This window comes from Poecilia reticulata, linkage group LG2 (genome assembly GCF_000633615.1).
Source record: "Poecilia reticulata strain Guanapo linkage group LG2, Guppy_female_1.0+MT, whole genome shotgun sequence".
Lineage (NCBI taxonomy): Eukaryota > Metazoa > Chordata > Actinopteri > Cyprinodontiformes > Poeciliidae > Poecilia > Poecilia reticulata.
The window spans coordinates 23,976,030-23,992,111 of record NC_024332.1 but is presented as its reverse complement, the minus strand read 5'-3'; the positions used below and the strand labels follow the sequence as shown (position 1 = coordinate 23,992,111).

At 40.9% G+C, this 16,082-nt stretch overlaps 1 long non-coding RNA gene across 1 annotated transcript in view; it reads right to left on the bottom strand.

Annotated features, from left to right (window-relative positions):
- Positions 1–8,682: 8,682 nt before the first annotated feature.
- Positions 8,683–16,082, bottom strand: part of LOC103481691 (uncharacterized) — a 21,465-nt gene continuing 14,065 nt past the window's right edge. Inside the window, exon 3 of the long non-coding RNA XR_536337.2 lies at positions 8,683–9,058. This is a non-coding gene — a long non-coding RNA (uncharacterized LOC103481691). The remainder of the gene's footprint in view (positions 9,059–16,082) is intronic.

The following is a 16,082-nucleotide window of genomic DNA, read 5'->3' as shown; positions in this document are numbered from 1 at the left end:
ATATATATGTGTATTCTCAGAACTACATTTTGACTTTTGAATAAAAATGTAGCGCTTAACAAAACGTCGTCTTTCAACTTATTTTTCTTATTTTCCCATTTATGAAATAAATCCTCCTTTGTTCATAAAATGACTTTTTGTTTCCATGAAGCAGCACGGAAAAACTTCTCTGAACCAATTCTTAAAAAATTGTTCTAATTTGTTACAGCTAATTTTACTTGTTCAAGCTTTAATTCTGATTTAGAATTATAATTATATAAATTCAAATCTGAATAACAGCTTGCGCTAAACTACTACAATTAACTGTAACAGTTCTTTTTTTTTTTTTAAGTTGGTTAGAAGAAACATTTTTTTCAGTGACTCCGGGGCAGAAACGTCATCAGTTACCAGTCAGTCCGTGGCTCTGGCTGGGATCAGTGATGTCAGTGGAAACACGGGGAAGGAAGTGGCAGTGAAGGGGTTCAGCTGTGTCTCAGTGGGGGTGGAGGGGTCGTGTGGGGCAGGGTGGGGGTTGAGGGGTCATGTGGGGGGGGACAGATTCCTCCGGATCCAGGAAACAGACTCCGACACAGGAAGCAGGAAACCTGCTCGTCACATTAGCCACAGGGTCATCCCAGGGAAGGTAAGGTCTCAGTGGAAACGCTTTGCTTTATAACAATTTTATTGTGATGGAACAGCTGCAGAAATACAATCTCAGAAAAAAAAAAAAAAAAGAATAAATAAAAAGTTTGACCTGCGTTCAGCAGGACAAGAACCTGGAAGCTCCTGCAGCGATGCAGCGTTACCTCAGGGGGGAACTGATGTTCTGATTTTCCCTGCATGTGAGTTGTAGCACATGGTTCTGACTTGGGCAGAGGTCAAAGGTTTCTTAACAGAACGGCGGCATTGAACCGCTTGGAGACGGGAACTGAGTTTTGGAAAAATGCCAAGTGGGTTTTAGGCCTGAGGTGTGTTTTGTTCGTATTTCTAATATAAATTTAGCTGTGAATTTGCTGTGAACACACACAGTGTATGTGTTTGTTCTGTGTTCAGGTTTATTTCTGTAGGTTTTATCTGAACATTTTCCAGGTTTTGGACTTTGCTCATAACACAGGAAGACGTGTGTGTAGCAGATTCTGAGCTCAGAGAGAAGCAAACTTTCCAGAATGTAACTTGGGACGAGTGAAAATGTGTTTTTTGTTATGTGTTTTGTTTTGTTTTTATGGCGCTATGTTGTTTTTAATCATAAAGTTGCACTTACCCTTTTGACGTTACTACTAGATAGTGAGACTTGATTAATCCTTCACTATTAATCGCTGATGATCACATTCAACAGATTCTACACATTTCAAGCTAAATTAACTAATAAAATCTATTTTTATTCATTAAAGTTTATTAGTTAAAATAAACTGGACAATGCCATGACAAGGGATTTTTAAGAAATGTGGGATCTTTTTGTTTTTCTGGCAAGTATTTTGAAAGAATTTTCCCTATAAGCACTTTCTAAATCCCCAAAACATTTATTTACATTGTAATCATTCAGATTTTGTTTCTATTTTTCTCATCTTGTCTGGATTTAACTGTTGATTCTGTTAATATTTCATTCATCCATGTTCTTACAGCCTTATCCCAGTGGGTTCAGGAGGTGCAGGTCTATCTCCATCGAGACATTTTGGGCGAGAGGTGGGGTCACCTGGACAGGTCGTAAGTCTGTCGCAGGGCAACACAGAGACAGACAGGACACACAACCATGCACACGCACGCACGCAAGTACACACACACACACCTAGGAAGAATTTAGAGAAACCAATTAACCAATTAGCAGGAGTACCTGGAGAGAACCCGCCATGCACAGAGAGAACTTCCAAACTCCATGCAGAAAGACTCCGGGGTGTTAGTTCGTATAAACACCTTTTCAATTTATGTACCACTTATGAATTAATTTTATTTGACTTTGATTTACCGTTAGAATGTTATTAACTATTATTATGTGTGTCTGAGAGTTTTGGACTGAATACAACATAAACTAAAAGCAACACACATTTTAACAACCCACCCAAAGCTGGTTTTTTTTTACCAGCCCAGTTTTCACCCAATCTGTGAATCACTCCTAGAACCCAGGAGAAAACAAAGTGACGTCAATTCTGGTTTATGAGCTCTTGAATTTTGTTTTAACACATCATCATCTGGGAAGAACATGTTTTCATACTCTTAGCAGCTAACTGAGCCCGGTTCTGCTCAGTTAGCTGAACCAGGCTCAGTTAAGAAAACATGTAAAATCCAATAGAAGTGCAGACAGTTCATCTGTGATCTTTAGCTCTTCAAAAGTGGTAAAATAGTCTTGTTGGTAAATTTATGTGAAGTATTTATGGTTTCCTCAGCCCAAAGTGAGTAAAGCCCCCTGGGGCCCCATACGAGTCACTAAATAAAACCTGAACCAGAGTCAGAGCAAGTTACAGGGCCGAGGGAGAGCATCTGTTGACTGTGAGGCTACTCAGTCCCAGCTGAGGTTCAACAAAGTTCAGTTCAATAAAAAACATTTGATTGATTATAAATTGACTAACCAATGACTGCATCAAGTTATTGACTTTGCAGCAGACTTTAGCCAGCGTGTGGGAACAGGGAGCAAGACGTTAATGCAAGTACACCACTGTAAAAGAAAGCAAGAAGAAGAAAGAGAAAAGAGCAGACAACATTAAGTTATGGTCTTTTGACTTTGGGAACAAAATCCTTTAATCTTGCCTCACAGAGCACCGGTCCCTCACAATCCCTTCACTCGGCTCCTTCAGACTAGCCAGCAGCAATTAGCAAACATCAGATAAAACTCCACATATGCTGAGCTCATTATAGGAGCTACTTCTCAGTAAAACGCTGGTAAAAACGTTGTTAAAGGGTTAATAGAGGAGGAGCCATGTTGTGATGACTTCCTGGAGATGGAGTTTCAGAAAGAGCAGGAGCTTCTTAAAGAGACAGAGGCCCAATTTCAAGTTAAATTACAAAGTCAAATTTCTTTTACGTCATATTTTATATATGTAGCATTTTTATAACATCAAAAGTTAACATAGATATTTTGATTATGCTTTAAAATTTCACTCTGTATCACTGGATTTCAACTTGGCTTGTTTGTCCCGTAAAGTGTTTTTTTTTTTTTTTTTAATTGGTTCTATTTAATGTATTCTAATTTAAATTGCATTAAATCTATGGGACATTTTCTGTGTCTGGCGACTTTTTCATGAGTTGCAAAAAAAACAATGGTCGGCCTCTACAGTTAAATCTTGGTGACATTTCAGATGTTCCACCACCTTACAAGCTAAATCCATCACTGAATTGGACGATCAAGTTTAAATGAAACCATTCTTTCCTGGTAACGTTTTATGCATCTCTTTTTTCTTCTTTTTTTTTCCTGTGAAACATATCAAGACTCTTTGCATTTGTTTCTTGGTTCATGTTCAGTGTGAAATTACTGCCATCTGCGGAGTAGAAAGCAACAAACTCGGCCAGGAACGTTTTCCGTCTCTCCTTCTTCACAACGCGCTGCCCTGACTTCTTGAGTCACAGTGTTTGGCTTCCAAACAGCCAAACCAGCCACGAAGCTGGAACGTCTTAAATATACCAGCTAATTAACAGATTCCCCCTGTCGAACACCTTCCGATTCTTGGAAATGCTTCAAAACCAACAATTTTAGTTCCGTCTTCTTCTGTGGTCTTTGCGCATGTTGTGGAAAAACATTTCCCTCTCCGATCAAAGCATAGCTTTTGGAAGTTCCTGTTGTCTGACAGAGGCTTTGCTAAAACAGCTTCTCATGGTCATGTGTGTAATGGTGTGAGAAAGTCTGCATTAAAGGGACTCTGCGCCCTCTGGGCCTGACGCTGTGGAAGTCCTGCTGCTGTCGTCTCTGTGATAATGTCAACATCGGGACAGCGCAGACTGTCCGCCTCGCCGCTCCTCAGTGGGGAGCGCCGTATCCGTATATCAAAGGCGGGACGCGGCGTTCAAAGCGCGGGGACACTTGAAAGCTTAGCACCGGCTCGGTTCTGGAGTATACGTGTTGGTTTTTGAGAGCTTTGTTGCAAATAATGTCACATCAGTTGAAAGGCGCTGCCCGCGGCGAAACCAGACACGTCAGCCTTGAATTGCCTTTTTTGCTGAAAATGTGCGATAAGTAAATAAAACAAACAAATTCAACCCAAAATTTGAAAGCGGATGTTTTGCAGACGGGAAATGTCCAGGAAAAAAGCTGGCAGTTATTATTCCATCGTCCGCTCGCCATATTCTCCGTACGGGTTTGATATGAACGTTTGGGTTCCAGAAGAGAAGCCAGAAGACATTAAAAAGAGAAATGGCCGACATCAAAATGTTCCTGCACGTGTTTCCGATCAGGATTTCCTCACATCCACTCTTGATAAAGCGATAACTGGTTCTGCTGTTGGTTTTGCGCTCTCTGCAGTTCTTTTTTTCCCCGACTCTTGATCATATTAATAATCAAACAAATTGGTTCAAAGTCTTGCCGAAGGACACTTCAGCACATGGCATCGAACCGACAGTCTTCTGGTTGAAAACCAACCACCCGGCGGTTCTATATTTGACTCTACAGTGAGAAACGCATTCTTAAATGTATCAAATTTAAAGCAGATTTATGACTTCCGCTTTGTGTGAGTAAAGCATAGAATAAAAAAAATCCCTCAAAATGCTAGCGAGATAAAAATGGAACTTTTTGGGAGGTGTCTTGTACAAACTCAGATTCTCATAAAAACATCAAGGCGTAAAGGTCTTAAATGTAAGCTGTCTGATTCGCTGATGCCGACCAAGCATCGACAGTTGAGGCCTTGAAACACGCGAGTCCGTTTGCTTTGGCTCATCTGTTTGCGCGCCGTCTATAGATCCACATTTTCAGACTGTCTGCGGGTTTCGGTCTGTTACATGGAGCGCCGTTTTCAGCCGTCTGAGATATTTCGGTCCTGAGTGTTTGTGAGAGCTTTTAGCCACAGGGGGAACTGGCACCACGAGGTGTTGGCTGGCGCACACGAAGATGCTCAGTGCGCAGGAGCCAGCTGAACGACACGAGCAAATGTGTGTTTTTTTTTGTTTTTTTATCAGTAATCTGCCTTAAAATAACGACAACCACCATGTTTCCTGGGGCCTGAGGACAGAGTGCCCTCAGACAGGATGTTAACGCCTCCCACTTCCTCAGATGCCTCTGTGCTGGAATATCAAACCAGCGATCCTCTTCTGGAAACATCGCAACAGAAAGAGTACTCCAGAACCTTCTGCAAAGGCAGTTTGAGTGTAACTATGGCTTCGTATGCAGTGGAGCGTGGTGTGAGCCAAGTCTGCGCTGCGCACATATTAGAATAGTGCTGCAGTTTTACTGCACTGTGCTGGCATCTGAGGTAGCCACAACAAACTGGAGACTTTTCTAATCATCCAAATACTGTCGGGTACATTATCTTAAAAAGAACTCCAAACACCTGTAGTAATAATAATAGTGATAATAACATTTTATGCACGTTTAACAGTAAATGGCATGTTTTATACCCTTCTCAATAATCAATACAATAATTTTTAATTGCATTAGATTCATCAAAGAAGAAGAAGGCCTCCTTCCCATCACCCTAATCTTTTAGATCCCTCCACATATTCTCCACCCTAGACTTTGACTAGGCTGTTATGTATTTTTCAGGCACAAAACCACCATTTTATAGCACAATCAAGTAACTATTTTACCTTCAGTTGCTCTAAAAAAACAGAAGATATTTTTATAGCAATAATCAGAAACGAGCAAATTTCTTCACATTATATATCTATGTATAAAAATGTTTTAATATGCAAATATATTTGATGTATTTGTATATATTAAATATGGTTTTAAATAAATTTGCCTTTGTAATTTATCACATTGATATTGGGCCTCTGTCTCTTTAAGAAACTCCTCCTCTTTCTGAAACATGGCTCCTCTGTTCACCCTTTAACAACGTTTGCTGTTCCAACCTGAATGTGGTGTGGCAGGTCTACACAAAGCCTCGACTTCAACGCGATACAACACCTCTGTGACGAATTAGAGCACACACTGTTGTTCCCATCCAACATCAGTGTCTGACCTCACCGTTGTGCTTCTGGAAGAAAGGTCAAACGTTCCACCAAAGACAAGAACAGCAGACGCTGTTACAGCTGTAAAGGATGCAGTAAATGTCCCAGAGCCAGCAGGTCTGGCTCATTAGTGACGGTTGCACTGGGCGGTACTTGCACCAGCAGCGTTTGTATGAGAACTGTGTTATTCTAAAGCCTGACAGTGGAATGCACAATTCAAACATTATGGACCTGCCAAAACTCTCCACAAAGTTCTTTTCACATGAATAAAGAAATGTCAGAGAAACTCTTTCGAAGGGTGAAAAATAAACAAAAATAAATAAACAATGTTGTGCAAAGGTTGCAAACCACCCACAATTTCTTCGGTGAAAGACCTTTTATTTATTTATTTTTTTTTTTTAAAATAGTCCTCACATCATATTTTTCCTCAGCCTTTCTAAAAGGTCTGTCCAGGATTAAGTTGGACTGCAGCTTCTTTTTTTTCCGCTCATCATCTATTCATTCCACCTGACCACAGCGGCACGTTGCTCAGTGTGTGTCTACAACATGGAGTGGAGGACAAAAGAGGGAATTTCCAGCAAAAAACTAATTCCATCTCCTCATGACTGTCTCAAGGTCAGTTTCTTTACTACTGAGCTTCTGCTTCTGAGAGCTCGACTCCCACTCAGCTCCTTTAGACTAGCCCGCAGAAATGAGCAAACACCTGGTGGAACTGCGGGTTTGTTAAGCTCGTTATAGGAGCTGCCTCTCAATTCAACGCTGATTGTAAACGGCATTAATGGAGAAGCTCTGATGTGTTGAAGGCGGGATCCCTCAGAGTTCCAGGGGTCAAAAGTGCTTTTTGGTATTCGTATTAAAATTGTCAACATTCCTTCTACTCCTCCATCTCGACGAAGCCAGGGGCCTAAAATAATAAGTTCCTCAGCTGAATTTTTACTAGGACAAAAAAAGAAAACCACTTATGAGCAATAAATGACAAGGAGCATTGAAAGAATGCCAGTTATTTTCCTTGAGAGAGCCCCTTGTCAGCGTGCCAAATCTTTTCCTCACACATTCCCAGGCTTTCAGTGCGCTGAACCCATTAGCATTCCAGTAACAGAACTTCATGTGGGATTGATTTAGGGGACAAAGTCGCTGTGTGCTGCTTCGATAACCAGGATGAATTGCAATTGTTTCCCTCCGCATTAAACAGAAACGATGCCGTGCAGGAATGCGCTTTATGCCCGAGGCTCCAGCCTGGACTATCAACACGCTGCCACTGCAACCTGAGATCTGCTTTCCCTGTTTGCTCTTTGACTACAGAACATCCTAAAACAATTGCTACACTGCAGCTCTGCCATTCTCCCTCCACTGGTTTCAGTTTCACTCCCAGCTCAGTTTATCGGTATCTTGTTAAAGGACCAGTATGATGTAAAATCAACTCTTTTTTTTTAAGCTTCACATCATGTTACAAGGTTATTCCCTCATCAGAAACATACCTGGAGTGTTGCCTTGATTCTTTCGTACAAGTTTGAGAAATTCTTTAATCTCCATGGCAACCATCCAGCTGTGAAAAACCCCTGGTTGGACCTAGCCCCGCCTTGGAGGACAAAGCTCCTCCTCTCAGTTGCAGTTTTCAAGCTTTTCAAGCTTCTGCCTCACAAAGCAGCCCTTCTCCACTCATACAGACTAGCCAGCAGCAATTAGCAAACACACATTAGCTGAGCTCATTGTAGGAGCTACTTCTCAGAGCAACGCTGGTAAAAACGTTGTTAAAGGGTTAATAGAGGAGCCATGTTGTGATGACTTTCTGAAAGTGGAGTTTCAGAAAGAGTAGGAGTTTTTAAATTACAAAGTCAAATTTCCTTTAGATAATATTTGATATATAGCAACTGAAGGTAACGTGGTTACTTGACTGCCTGGAAAACACATGATACTGCCCCTTTAAGACACCTCAAGTAGCTAATTTGCCTTTCAGACATTGTATGGATCAGCAGTGAATATTGAACGTTTCATTTATAAATGGCATGTCTTACATGCTTTGCAGAACGGCGTCCTCACTGCGTGATGCAGTTCAGCGTACATTAACTATCCCGACCCTTTGTGCCTCTGTTTGGACCACTCTGATGAAGCTTTTTGCTTGGCTCATGCAGCTGTCTCTCTAGCGCAGCAACAAGAACAGATTTTTATAGAAATCGCCTTTTACAGTTTGATCGTCTCGGTCATCGTTCTCGGTGGCCCAGAAACCAATGGTCTGGTGGTTGGGGACCATTTGTTTCATTTGTTTATTGGGTTTAACGTGTGCTGCCTGCAGAGAATCACACCTAGAACTCTGTCGCTCTTCCAGTTACCATGGTTGCATATTTCATAATTGGTTATTGTATGACGTTTTTAGGACATAAAACACTTTGAACTGACTTGTTGCTATTCAAATAAATTTGACTTGCCTTGATTAAAAGTACATTTTTTCCAAAACGTTACCCAAGTAAATGTAAGTAGTTACTACCCAACTATGTGTCAGAATAAAGGTTACTTTACCAGACTTTTCACTTCCTAAAACGTAAAAAAAGAACCCTCTCTTTCCACTTCAATTATCCACGACATGGGAATATGATTTTTACCATGTCAGAGAACACGTGTCTCTCAGTCGTATTCATTGGTCTTAAATGAGACATTTCTAGGATTTATTGGCTCCACAGAGAAAATGGAAGCAGTGAGAGGTAGAAACACATGTTAGGCTCATTAGTTGGGGAAAGTCTGGCCAGGCCAGCTCCATGTGGGGTTTGAGTCATAGGCTCCTCGTCCGCCGGAGTACCACTGATGTTTCGCTCCACGTGAAGGCCTTCTCGCTGACATGATGAATGGCCTCTGCCTCACGGTGAAGCACTCAGGGAAATGGAGTCACGTCCAGGAGGCCAACGGTCCAGGCAGGGCGCACACATGGGCCTAATCACGGCACAGTCACACAGGCAGAGGACCAGCAGCTGAACCCAGTCAGAGGCTACTGAGCACACTGAAAAAAAAGAATGATGTGTCAAGGGACATATTGTCCATTTAGGGAACTTTAAACTTTTCTAAATTGGGGGAAATTGAATTTTCAATTCTATACTTATTAAGGTTCGTTAATGTCCAGCAGGTGAGTTCCTGGAAGCAGAACAGTAAAAATGTTCAGTTTTGTTTAGCTAAATCAGCAAAAAGCGGGATGTAGAGGATTGAGTTTTACGACAAAGAACACTGGAAGTTTTCTGCAATATTATATTTTCAGTTTTCTCTTATTTGCCTCAGAAGGTTTGTCCATTTGCAGGCTGCAGTCTGACTTCATGCCAGATCCGAATGGCTGCTCGTCCAGTCAGACTGTAGGAATGTAGTGATCCCGACTTTTTTGTCCTCGAAGTCATTCTGAGTCACTGAAATAAAATGCATTTGCTATCACACAGACTTGGTCTTCATTAATGGGGCAGTGTTATGTACAGTCGACGTTTTTGAGCTTTATGTAGTTATGATGTTATTCCCTCAATACAGCAGCTGCTTCTCAGAGCAACACTGATTAAAACGATGTTAAAGGGTTTTAATAGAGGAGCCATGTTGTGATGACTTCCTGAAGGCGGAGCTTCAGAAAGAGCAGGGACTTCTTAAAGAGACAGAGGCCCAATTTTAAGGCATTAAATTATGAAGTCAAATTTCTTTTAGCTCATATTTGATATATACATTTCAGTAATATGGAAAAAATGTATTGTTTTTAGTGGAACTAGTACTATTTAAAAATAAATATTAAGGAATTATTGGCTTAACATAAGCTCCTATATCTTGCTGAAAAGGTACTTGTAAGTTCATTTTGTCTTTCTTGTTTTATTTTTTGCACCAGAATCTAGAAACCTGGTAAGATTTTGTGCTTTTGCAGTGTAAGGATCAGGGAGGAAGATTAGGTCCTTGTCTGTAGCTAGACTTTTCAAATTGACACATTTTCTCTCAACTGGTTCAAGAAACTCAGTAAAACGGCCGTCAGACGTCAGATGTCCTCTGGCTTCTTGTTCTGCTCTGTTTCCAATCGGTGTACCGAGGAGCGGTGGCTGGGTCTCTGTTGTGGGCGGGGCTAAAGTCCACACCCACAACACACACTCAAAAACGGATTCCATACACACATACAGCTGCTGTGAAGCTGCTTAGATGTTTTTTGTCTCCTGCGTGCCGCACTAATCAGACCCATATGGGAATCATTAGGATGTAGGGATTACATAAGGACCATCCTTTATCTCCTGATCAGGCCCTCTTTCTACACTCCAACAAACTTTTCAGGTGCCTCTGAATTCTGCTTCCTTTCTTTCTTTCCTCGGCAGACATATTTCCTCCCGTACCTTTTAATTGTTCGTAAATACCTTGCTCCATAATTTCTCGTTCATAAAGAGCACTTCCCGTGGAATTGGGTTTTTATTAAGTCTGCGTAGCCATTTGTCCTGCGTATGGGTGGAACCTGTGAAATATCTTCCCCGCTTTCACCTGCAGATGGGACTAATAAAAACGACGGGCGAGCTCTAAGGCCGATAGGCGAGGTCAAAGGTCGACACGTGGAAAATGAATGTGTTTACAGCTGGAAATTATGCACGTGATGGAGGGCAAAAAAACTTATTTTACATCCATAAATCCGCTTTGCCACATTGGGACAATTCCATAAACTGACGAAGCCTGGAGATGTATTATTAATTCAGCGCAGTAAGGGTAAAATAACGCAGAAACACAGTTGAAGAACAATTCAAAACCACTTGTGCTCTTTTTCGTCACCTACGGGACACAGACCAGTTGCCATAGCAACAGCTGACAACAGCTCCAGTAGCGTATCAGGATTCAACACCAAAAATCCCACACAAAGAACAGAACATTCAGTCCATCACAGTTTTATGTTTTCAGGCTTGATGTTTATTTTGTGATTATTGATAAGTGGTTATCTGAACGCAGCTGTGGTTGATTAGCTAATTTAAACTCCTGCTGTGCTGAGGACCTGTCAGAGAGTCTGTGTGTGGGTCGGCTTTTTTTTTTACTGAACCAAAACACACAGAATCCCACAGCACCTCTACACGTTAAGGTTGTCAAAGTCTAGCTTAGCCTTCCTCACTTCTATTTTAACTAAAACCTTTTTGTGACCAGTGAAATGTGTTAATCTTGGACCTTGTTATCTAGTTGTCGTAATGTTGACGCTTAGCAGCAAAGCTCTGGATACCTTTTTTCTTTCATATATCAAGTGTACATTTAAGATTTAGCGTGCTGTGTTGCCAACTTGTCAGCTAAAATCAATGTTTTTTGCCAGAGGACGGGATCTTGCACGCAAAAAACTGCTTGCAGATTTTGACCACTGTTGGTTTTATCTGTCAATTTGTCAACGTAAAGTGCTAAATCTTTGATGTACATGATAAATAAAAGTCAGAAAAAAGTTTTAATTAAAAAAATAGGGAAGGTGGAAAGTCGGTCAGTTATGCTAGCTTGACCTTGACAACCTTAACATGTAGACGTGATGCAGAATTCGATGTGTTTCGGTTCAGTTAACCAAAAAAATAAATAAATAAATGAGGCGACCCACACATAGACTCTCTGACAGATTCTCAGCACAGCAGGAGTTTAAATTAGCTAATCAACCACAGCTGTGTTCAGATAAGCACTTATTAATAATTGCAAACTCAACATCAAGCCTGAAAACATAAAACTGTAACGGACTGAATGTTCTGTCCCTGGTGTGGAAAGCGTTTGCGTGTTTTTCTGGTTTGGAATCCTGATACACTACTGGAGCTTTTGTCGGTCAGTTGCTAAGTCAACCAGCAAGCGTGTAGCGTAGCCGACAAAAAGAAGAATACAAGTGGTTTTGAGTCGTTTAACATTTTTTTCTGCGTTATTTTCCTTTTGCAATGGGTCACGGCGCTAAATTAATAATGCCTAGATCTCCATACTTAATTCTCTTAATGGAATCATTCTACTGTGGCTACAGATGGAAAGTAAAAGAATCGTCTTTCTGTCCTCCAGCGTTGTGCGCATGCCCGAAATTTCCTGATGTAAACAATAACACACAACGTGTCAACAGAGGATCATTCCAGCTGGAAATGGAGTTCAGGAACACATTCTGGGGTGTGGCCCCATCCAGTGAAGCCTGTCTGTCTTTAAGCTGCAGATGTAGCAGGCTGCCAGCAATCTGCACACTGCTCACTGATTTTATGGCCCACATGAGAACGATCAGGAGCCGGACAGCTCTGACTCTCAGAGAGTCCTGCGCCGCTCCCCCCAAAATAAAACTTTGAACAAGAACACGTGAGACCCAGATGGGCGGGATCCTCTGATGGGAGTCGAGATTTCACAGGAGGAGGGTTCAGCAGGAGCAAGAGGTCGTGGAGGCCTCATGGAAACTGTCACTGAAAGTTAAAGCAGGAGTTGTCACGGGCGACCATCTTGATGGAAGTAGAACATGACTTAGCGGGTCTGGGAGTGATTTGACAGTGCTGGTTAGAGGAATGCAGCGGTCTCCTGTACAACAGCTGGGACCACAGAGTAAATCATGGAGACCTGTGAGGACGCTTTGGAAAGCTACTCTGGCAAACGCCGGAGCTCTGTGTAAACCTGTCAGTGAAATAAAACACGTTTCTGACCCTGCCCTGGTGAATCGAAGCCGTCACATGGAGGAAGACCAGCTTTCTTCACGATGTGCAGCCAACTGCTCCCTGCTAGGGTCGCACCCATCCACTTGTTTCACTTTCAACACCGATACCGATGTCTGAGGTTTAGTATCGGCTGATTCGACACAGAGAAACAGCTGAAGTGACTTAAAACGTTACATTTTCTTTAAACAGCACTAAACTTCAAATGTATTTTCCAACTCTGCACCACTACAGAGCACTTAAATACATTGATAGCTTCTCAATCTTGGTCAAACATGTAAAAACAACATTCATTTGTTCAGTCAGTGCAATCAGGAATTAGAACAGTCAGTGTAAAAATAAACAATAAAGAAACTGAAACTGATGAAAGCAACAGGTTGACTAACTCGGTCAAACATCAGTACTCTTCACGTTCACCAGGTAGTTATGGGTCGATCCCGACAGCAGCCATTTTGTTCTTGTATCTTTCTCTCACATGTTGGTTAAGAGTGTTCACATGTTTTCTTTTTGTTGGTCTCAAAGCCATGGGTCTGCTATGCGTTGTGCATCAACTTGCCTACTAAGATGGTGCAGATCACTTCAGCTTCATACTTGTATTAATAAATTCTTGTTTTGTTTGCTTTTTTGTGGAATACTTTGTGATTTCTGGACATTTTTCTGCATTTAATTCTCTAACTTCACGTTGGCTTTGTTATATTGTAAAATGTTTGTTTTCTAAATTGTTTTCTTGATATTTGTCTTCCTAAACTTTGCCTTTCGCTTTATAAAATTAGTTAATGCATTTACCTGGCTGTCCATACGCATGGTTATTTATTGATTGATAACTCTTTATTTCTTTACTCCTGTTTATCTTCTGTTGCTGAGTCTTGGTAATTTCTGTCCTCGATGCTCTGTAATTTTTAGTTTTGTTTTGCTTTACTTATATTTTTGTCGCCTTCTCTCCTGACAGAAACTTGCTCGCTACGCCACAAACGATGGAGCATCATTGTTTTCGTGGTGTGCCGCTGCAAACTTGTTCCTTCCTCGCAAGGCGTTGTAAATAAACAGCCGAATTCTTCGTTTTTCTGCTGGTGTTCGGGAGGAAAACTGAAGGAAAAACCTCTGACGAAGAGGCTAAAAGTAAACTGGATGTGGATGGAGAACAAACCCAGTGTTGCACCAAGCATTAGCTATCATCTTCAACAAATACAATTGTGTGAGTCAGAAATAAGTCCTAAAAAAAAGCCTAAGATAGCTCTTTTTATTAACTTTGCACGGAGCCCACTGCAGCAGCAGCTGTAAGCTGGCGCAGAAGCGCAACATTCCTTTGCTTTGAGACATCGCAGACTAAGTGGTTGACTTTTCTTTACATAGGCCTTAATTACAAACTAAACTGGGAGACATTTGCCGAGGAAATGAAAAAACATGCACCGAACAAGACATTAAAACAGCACAGAGATTCATTGTCTTGTTACGGCAGCAAAAGTGACTTACAACACTCACTTTCTCAGAAATCGTGGACAAGCAGGGAACAAAATTGTATTTCACGTCACTATTTTAGAGCTTTCTCACACCAAGAAGCAGCAGCAACTTTGCAGAAAAACACACAGTCCCTCACACACACACACACACACACACACACACACACACACACACACACACACACACACACACACACACACATCTTAAAACTCCCTCCCTATATTTCCTTCATATTATAACCACAAACAAATATGTTTTATGTTTTTTTTGTAGCGGAGCTACAGAAAAGCAGTGCATAGTTGTGAAGTAAAAGGGAAAAAAAATCATTTTATTATTATGAATAAATATATAAAATGTGTAGCGTGCAACTGCATGCAGATTTTAATGGAAGACGGATGGAGCTAAATGTTGGGTGACTTTGTTAGCAGCTCCAATAAATCTGACATCAGGGTGACGATGGACCTTTCAGCAGCGACCCAGAGCAACACGGAAATGTTTCAGCTCAAAGCAGATTCATATCTTAGAATGACCTTGTGAAAGTGTAGACCTAAATCTTATTATTAAGAACAAAAGCATATCTTCTGGTGAGCCTCAGGGCTCTATTTTTGGGCCCGACTTTGTTCAGTATTTACACGGAGACAAGGCAGACATGTACCTGAAGCTAAAGTCATCCTCTATGCTGACGATACAGTCCTGTACTACTGGGGCTTACAGACTGCTTGTAATGTTGTGGAATGTCATCATATAGATTTGAATTTTTTGAATTTTAAATTTTTCAAACAATTTTTTTCCAAGATGCCTCCAAGGCTGCTCTCCTTATGAGGAAACACTATCAACATGCTGCCTTGTTGCAAGTACCTTGGAGTTTTGATTGATGATAGGCTCTCCTGTAGGGACCATTATCGGAAAGTTAAAACTGACATTGTGCTTCAGAACATTCTTTACTTTTGCTGACAAGACAATGTCGGCTGCTGCCATCTTTCCTGCCTTCTCGGACTATGGCGACCTTCTTTACAGATGTTCCTTATTCAGTTTGAGTCTGTGAGAGCCAGAGCTGTTTGGCAAAGACTGGGTGAAAAATGTCAGTATGTTTATGTAAAAACACTAGTTGAGTAATATAAAGGCCTTTCTATTGTTTGCACGGGGACATGTGTTAGGCATAAACAAAATCAGAACACTAAAAGTTTATAGTCTTAACTAATATGCAACGCTTGTCTCCATTAAGCCGTTTTCACAACATAAAACAGTTTAATAGACAATAAAATAGCATACAAGATAAAATGTTATACATAACATAAATGCTAAAATTAACTTAAAACAGACCACAGTGAAACAATAGGCATCATAGGCTGACTGTTAACCATGACTATAAACCTAAACCTGCTCTACTTTAACAAACTCCTTCAGTCTTAATCTAAAAATGTGCCAGACTGGAAAAGGCTTCAAGTCCTCTGGTAAGGAACTTCACCCAGTCATGGCTTGCACAGAGAAAAATATGTTGTGTAAAAAAGTAGTTGTTGGTGAATGCACCATGAGTCACTAAACTTCCACACTGAAGAGGAACCACAAGGTCACTGAGCACCGGAGGAGCCTCACCTCTCAAACATTTAAAAATGAATGATGCTACAACCCGGGTTTTTGAGAACATGGCAGCGATGAAATCTTAATTTTAATTGCTCGGTTACATATTGTCTTTACATCGAGTGGAATTGAAAGGTGGATCGACAAAATAGTGGCACTTTTCAGAATTTTATTTGTAAACAGTTTTTGAAAAGCATTTAATCAATTGCACCAAATTCTAAAAAAATACGTTGAAGTTAATAATCTTAAGGCGACGTGTAAAAATTGTGAATACTTTTGTAAGGCGCTGTAAGAGTAAAGGGTGTTTTATTATAGACATGTCAGGTGAGATTCTAGTCAATACTTTGACTTTCATAAATT